The sequence below is a fragment of the Alexandromys fortis genome, unplaced genomic scaffold (assembly GCF_014885135.2).
Source record: "Alexandromys fortis isolate MF-2015 unplaced genomic scaffold, M_Fortis_MF-2015_v1.1 scaffold_13, whole genome shotgun sequence".
NCBI classification, from domain to species: domain Eukaryota; kingdom Metazoa; phylum Chordata; class Mammalia; order Rodentia; family Cricetidae; genus Alexandromys; species Alexandromys fortis.
Window position 1 is genome coordinate 7,746,608 of NW_026067908.1, and position 6,478 is coordinate 7,753,085.

At 44.9% G+C, this 6,478-nt stretch overlaps 1 protein-coding gene across 5 annotated transcripts in view; it reads right to left on the reverse strand.

Moving 5' to 3' along the window:
* Positions 1-6,478, reverse strand: part of Dab1 (DAB adaptor protein 1) — a 1,044,113-nt gene that overhangs the window by 5,184 nt on the left and 1,032,451 nt on the right. The window lies entirely within an intron of this gene.

Sequence of the window (6,478 nt, forward strand, 5' to 3'; positions counted from 1 at the left end):
CGCATCCCGCGTTTGCTCCCTGTGGTACCCTGGGAATGGCCTAGAGGATGAACACAGTCTGACCCATCGCTTTAGAGATGAGGGATCCACAGAGAGAGCAGCACAGCGCTTCTGTGCTTCCCCAGTGTCATGTGAGCGCGGAGGAACCACTCGGGAGCTTCACTACCCTTCATGTGCTCTCCCCCGGGACTGGCTGGAGGTCTGCTCCCTTGGGAGAAGGAGCTTTTTCTGCCCATCTAGTCACCCTGTGCTGCAATAGAGCAAAACGGTTTGCTCCCCACACTCCATGCTCCACCCATGGAATTCATCCTGCTGAAGGAATCAGAGAGCTAAGTCAATGCCATCTGCTGGGGTGCCCGACTACAGGAAGGGCTCCATCCTTCCCCGGGGCCTTACTGAGCATCCCTATTGGCTTTTACACGTAGAAATGTGACATAGTAGGTCCTCACTGTAGTGATGGGGTAGGGGGATGTCTGATGACTAGGACATGATTTCTAATATCTTCGATATTTTGATTTTCTTGTCTTCAACATATTTCAATTTGGCTTTATTTTTTTCCAAAGGCTGAATTTATCAGAATCTGTGGCAGGATGATCTGTTAAGTCCTAATCCATTTCCTTCCAATAGTTGAACTACTTCTACTATCTGCTGTTAGACTAGATAGAAACTTTCTGTTCTCTCTCTCTCTCTCTCTCTCTCTCTCTCTCTCTCTCTCTCTCTCTGTTACGTGTGTATGTATGTTTTCTAGGAATGGGGTGTACTGTAGTAAACAAGAACGGAATAAAAATTTCTTATGAACAACAAACAAGGAAGGAGCACTTTGTTACCATTCACCTCAATGCTTCCTGTGAGACCTTCCTCACTCATTCCATTCTTCTCTCTGGGTCCCCCTGGAAATAGAGCTGCCTTGATCTCACCCTACAATTTGCTCTATTCCAATTTTGGAAACCAATTTATCCAACTAAGAATGACACCTAAAACCAGAAGACGACAGCAGGCTCAGACAGGGTAATTAATGCCGTGCGGCATTAACTTTCTGCAGCCGGGATAAATATTCACGCAGGCCTTGCTTGCCGGAATCGAGCTGCAGATACCCATCACAACACTGGTAACAACTGCCGTCAGCTCTCAATTATCCCTACTAATAAAGGGGAGCAGTGGTGTGGAAAGCCCCAAGCAGCAGATAGCCCCAAAGTCTCACACTGTGATGCATTGTTCGTTTTGGCAATCGCGTTACCTTCCTTTTTGGAGCTAGAAAACCATTTGATCCAGAAACTTCTAGCCTGGCTCTGGCAAGGTCATGGAGACCTCTTTTCAGTATTCCAATCTTTTTAAAGTCTTTTTTAAAGAAATTGCCATGATTTAGGGATTCTGTCTTCTTGCTTAGCTGAGAATGAAACTTGCCTGGAAAGGGTGAGCTGTCGGGAGATATTATGTGAGACCTGGTTTTTCCAAGTCCTAAGATGTTATAGCTGCATGAACCTTTGGCAACTCTCTGGCAGAGGCGATGGAAGGTCAGAAGTCAAGCCATCTTGCCTTTATGAAGTCAGGCTGTTGCTGAAAGCCAGGTACCTGATCCTGCAGAAGTGGTCCTCACTCGCTTGGTCTGCACTGAGTCCCAGCACAGACTTCAGTCCCAGCCTAGAATTTTAGCAAGTACCTCTCTTTCTTTCTTGTCAAATTTGTGAAGCAGGAATAAAAATTAAGTAGTGTCATTAGTCTTTAAATATAATTCAGTAGGAGTAGATGAGAGGCACTATAATTGCTCCTATTAAGTGATTCCAAGAACACTGGGTGTGCTCTCCATCACGGGCAAGCAAACTCCAGTCCACTGGCCGATTCTGGAAGCTGCCCTGGTTTTGTTCACGGAGGAGGATTCCAGCCACCTCCCTCATTAGGCCTTGTCTTTGCTACTTTCTGCTCACAAGCACAGAGATTCTATGTTGGTGTGTGCAGCCTGCACACACAATACAGTCTCCTGATCTTGGGTCTACATGGGCAGCATATTCTTGTATCCATCACCCCAATGGCTGAAGACCATGGTGAAACCTTCATGCCTACCCCGATTTGACCTTTGACTTGCAGAGGTATGTCCAGCATCCTATTGTCTTCTCTACCTGACTATCCATTGAGGACCTCAAGAGTAGCTGGTCCCAGTGTATACTTGCTTGTTTCCTGCTTAAGCGAGCGGCTCTGCGCTCTACAGAACAACTGGTACCTTTTAGTTCTGCATCTCAGAATCTAGCTCATCTTCCCCTCTGTATCCCCATGTCCCTCAGTCTCATCTCCAGCCTACTTCACCTTTAAATACCTCTTGGCAACTGGTCTGGCTCTCCCTTCCAGCAGAAACTGGTAATTTAGCCAGACCCTGGTAATTTTTTCCTACTTCAAATGTTTCCCAGCTGGGAACATCAAAGAATGTCACTCTGTGATGGCCTGAGAAGTGGGCCTGTCCACTTTAGAAACGTAGACTTGCTTCTAACTTGTATATCTAACAAATACCAAAATTGAATAAATGAACAAGTGCATTATTTCTAAGGTTCTCTTGCTCAGTTCTATTTTAAAAGGGAATGAATAACGCTAGGTTGGCGGTGTGTCAGTGCAGTCCTTGCGCTCAGGTGCCGAGGCTGTACTAAGCTACAAAAGTTCAATAAAAAAAGTTTTGGAAGGGTGGTAATAATACCAAATACACGTATTTTACTTTGAGATTTTCTAAATCACCTCCCATGCATGTGTGAGTTCATGTAGATATGTGCATGTATGGGTCTGTGTGGAGGTCAGAGATCAATCTTGGGTGTTCTTCTTTCTGGGACATTCACCTTATTGTTTAAGACAGGGTCTCTCGCAGGGACTTGGTTTTCAGTGATTAGGCTGGTGTCTGGCCATTGAGTCCCGAGGACCTCTCTGTCCCCACCTCCTCACACTAGAACTGCAGGCGCTTGCCACCATGCCTGGCTTTATATGTGGGTTCTGGGGATCATGTTCATGTCATACTCATGTCACGTGATCCTTGGAAGCCTAGACAGGGCCCTCCTGTGTTACTTGCCCATCTCCATGTGAGGACAGACAAGCTTGCCTAAGGCCACTTGTTTCTCAGCCTCATTTCGACTTTGGCCTTCTGTTTTTCCTCTCTTTTATTTACCAAAAACAAACAAACAACAAGCCATTCAAAACTAAAATCAAAACCCAAACATCCACGCTCCCAAAGCATTTGAAGCTCATCTTTATCTTTCCCTGAACACTAGGAATCTATCAGGTAATACTTCATACACGCCTTGGGTTCCCACTACGGAGATCAGTATTAAAAAAGTGACAGCGACTTATTATTTATGGCGGTCTCTATTGTTACAAAAGGAGACAGACCAAACGATCCCCATTGTGACAGATGCTACTTTGACTTGACAGCTGGGAAAGTCTGATAGGCAGTTTATTTACTTAGCCATTTAACCAAATAAATGTTTTCATTTTTCTTTCATCCCTTCAAAGGCTTACATTTTGCCCTTAAAATTGCTCCAGCAACACATCACTGAAGTACAAATTACCTGCCATCCCCACACCAGCCATTATAATATTATTTTGGTTTTCTCTCTCTCTCTCTCTCTCTCTCTTTTCCCTCCCCTCCCCCTTTCTCTTTTTGCCCCTCTTGACTCGGTCTTTCAAAGATATGTGATTCTCCCAGATGGAAAAGTAAGAGGGAGAAAGTGAAATAATTGAAAGATATTTTTCTTTATTGCTAAAACAGAAATGTTTGGTACTGGCCCGGAAGTTTCCACCTGTGGGGATTGAGTCTGTGTGTTTCCTCTTATTCTAGAGCGATATGGCTTTAACTTTATCAACACTTGTCATCCTTGCTTACTCTGAACTGGGTGGCTATTTCTAATAAAAAAGCAGCTGGAGATTGTGGCTGCAGGAGTGATAAGAGGGATAGGGACTTTGCTTTCCAGCTGCATGACAGCAGAGGGGGAAATAAAGCCAGGGACACAACTATCTCTGCATAATCCCTTTTCCAAGTGTCTGCAAAAGCACTAAGAAATTACAGTCAGTAAATTTCCAGTTGGTTATGAGTAAAGGGGCTGGGGCTTGTGTTATTTTGACACTGATGGAGGGATACAAAGAAAGAGTCACGCGGGTTTCCCCATGAGTGACAGAGGGGACCTGTCTGCAAGGTGGGCATTAACCCCACTGCACAGCTTCTGACAGGGAACGGTAAAACGGCCAGGCTGAACTTACATGACATCATAAAGTATAATCTAGCTCCTCAAAGCTGAGAGGATCTTAATAGGATTTCCATAGGAACCCAAGATTGCTTTTTTCAGGGGAGGGTAGGGAGAGGTGGCCTATGGGGCTCAAACAGAAGTTATTCTGATTATGGGACACTAGAAAGGCCTCACCTCCCTCCCTCCCTCTGCTTTAATCCATTACGGGACATGCAGAAAGTTATCTAAAAACAGAAAGTATCAAGCAAAACTCCCTAGATATGGGCTTCATTCCACATGGGGCTAAATGCATAAAATCTAAGACTATAGAGCACCAACACATATTGAATTCATACCACATTGATTCTGGTGATACAGGTGGTGATAGGGGCAATAGTGATGGCCATGGTTGGGACGCTGATGGGAATGCTGAGGAGGGTGGCAGTGAAGGGGTGTTGGAGGTGAAAAGAGTGGTCCTAATGGTGGAATGATTGTAGCGATGGCAGTGGTGCTGATGTTGATATGTACTGCTAGTGATACGGTGATGGATAAGCTAGCAGTAATGGTGGTAATGATTCTATTAGTGATGGTGGTGATGGTGGAGGTGGTGGTGACAGTGAGGAGGTGGCAGGGGTGCTAGTGATGGCTAGGGTGGCAGAGGTGGTAATGATGGTTGCTTTCAGACAATCTATTGCTAGACACTTGATTGAGAACTCCATGTACATCACCTCATGACTTCACCCAAATGTCCTATAAGATGGGTATTACTTTTATCCCTATTTTTCAGATGAAAAGAGAGGCCGTGAATCCTGATCAAGATGACACAGATAAGAAGGAAGAATCCAGGTTCTGAACTCTGACAATATTAATCCCCAAAGAGGACTAAATTTCAGGCTGAATTCGCATGGTCTGACTTTATGCCACAGATTGGACTTATGGCATATTAGTTAATATCAAGGGTAATATAACCCTCTGCTAGTGGACGAAACATAATCAGAAATGAAAGAGTGTCTCTAGCCCAAGATTTTCCACTTTTCTGTGGCTAAGATTTGAACTCAAGTTCCAAATCCTGAGCTCTTGCCACGGCACCATGCGATGACGACAACCCAGCCACGGACGGAGCCAGATGGAACATCAAAGGAGGCACGAACCAAGGCCTTGTGGGAAACAGTCGAGCTTGTGTAAGTGCTTCAAGCCAAACAAGCTCGTGAAGATGAGTGCTTGAGATGTTGACCTGCCAAGGGTGTAAGTCCAAATACGTCAGTTCTAGGACAGTGTTTGCCACCATCGTGATGAATGGATCTCACCACCACTGGTTCACTGATCAAATTTTCTAAAGCAACGTTGAGCTTATGACAAAGCAACTTTGAGCATATGAAGACTCCAAAACCTCCTTGGAATCACCTTAAGGAATCTTCTTATAATCCCTAACATTTCTCATTCCTAAAGCATTGACTTTGCCTTCCAGAGATCAATTCCCATTGTGATTGTGAAAGACTGGCTTTTTTAGACGGGTATTTGGGTTTTGTACGTTATGGCATATTGTTACATTTTTCTGATATAAAATGGACAACACATATAGTGTGCTAGATTCTCTAATCATAAAAAAAACTATTAACAAAGTAGACTTTCAAAACCCTGGATTAGCTTTCAATGACTGTCCGCAGGACCGGTGTGTGCACTAGGTATGCACTAGGTGTGCACCATGGATAACTCTGCCGTGGCCACAGAACCTAGTCCCGCGCAGTGGGAGCCACTCACCATGAGAGTGGCCATGCTGCTGATGCTCAGGGCAAAAGGAATCTTTGAGTTTGGCTCTGTGGTCCTCCATGTTTGTGGAAAACCAAGAAGATGTCTGAAAGTTTGACACGTTCATCCAAGCTGGCCTTAGAAATGATGTCTAAGGAACAAGGTATGCTTTTGTCTCCTGAGAAGGTTAGCTTCATCGGGTCTTCTTTATTTTGATCGAATCAGAGGTACTGAAGGTTGAGTTCCAAAAGGCACTTCTAGGGGAATGCAAGGATGCCTCTCTCCAATTAGCTGCTGCCGAATGTGCAGTGGTTTGGCGGTAAAGCACAGGCTGCAGCAGAGTCTCCAGAGTGACAACTCCATGTCTTTGGGCCTCTAATTTCACTGACACACTGGAAGGGGGTACAGAGCCCCTCTCGGCTAGATGGGAAGGGCTACTATGACTGCACATCTTGATCAATCTTATTTCAAGCATGGCTTGTTTTTGTTGCACAGTCTGGCTTCTCGGTGCGTTTGATTAGTGACCTCTTTAG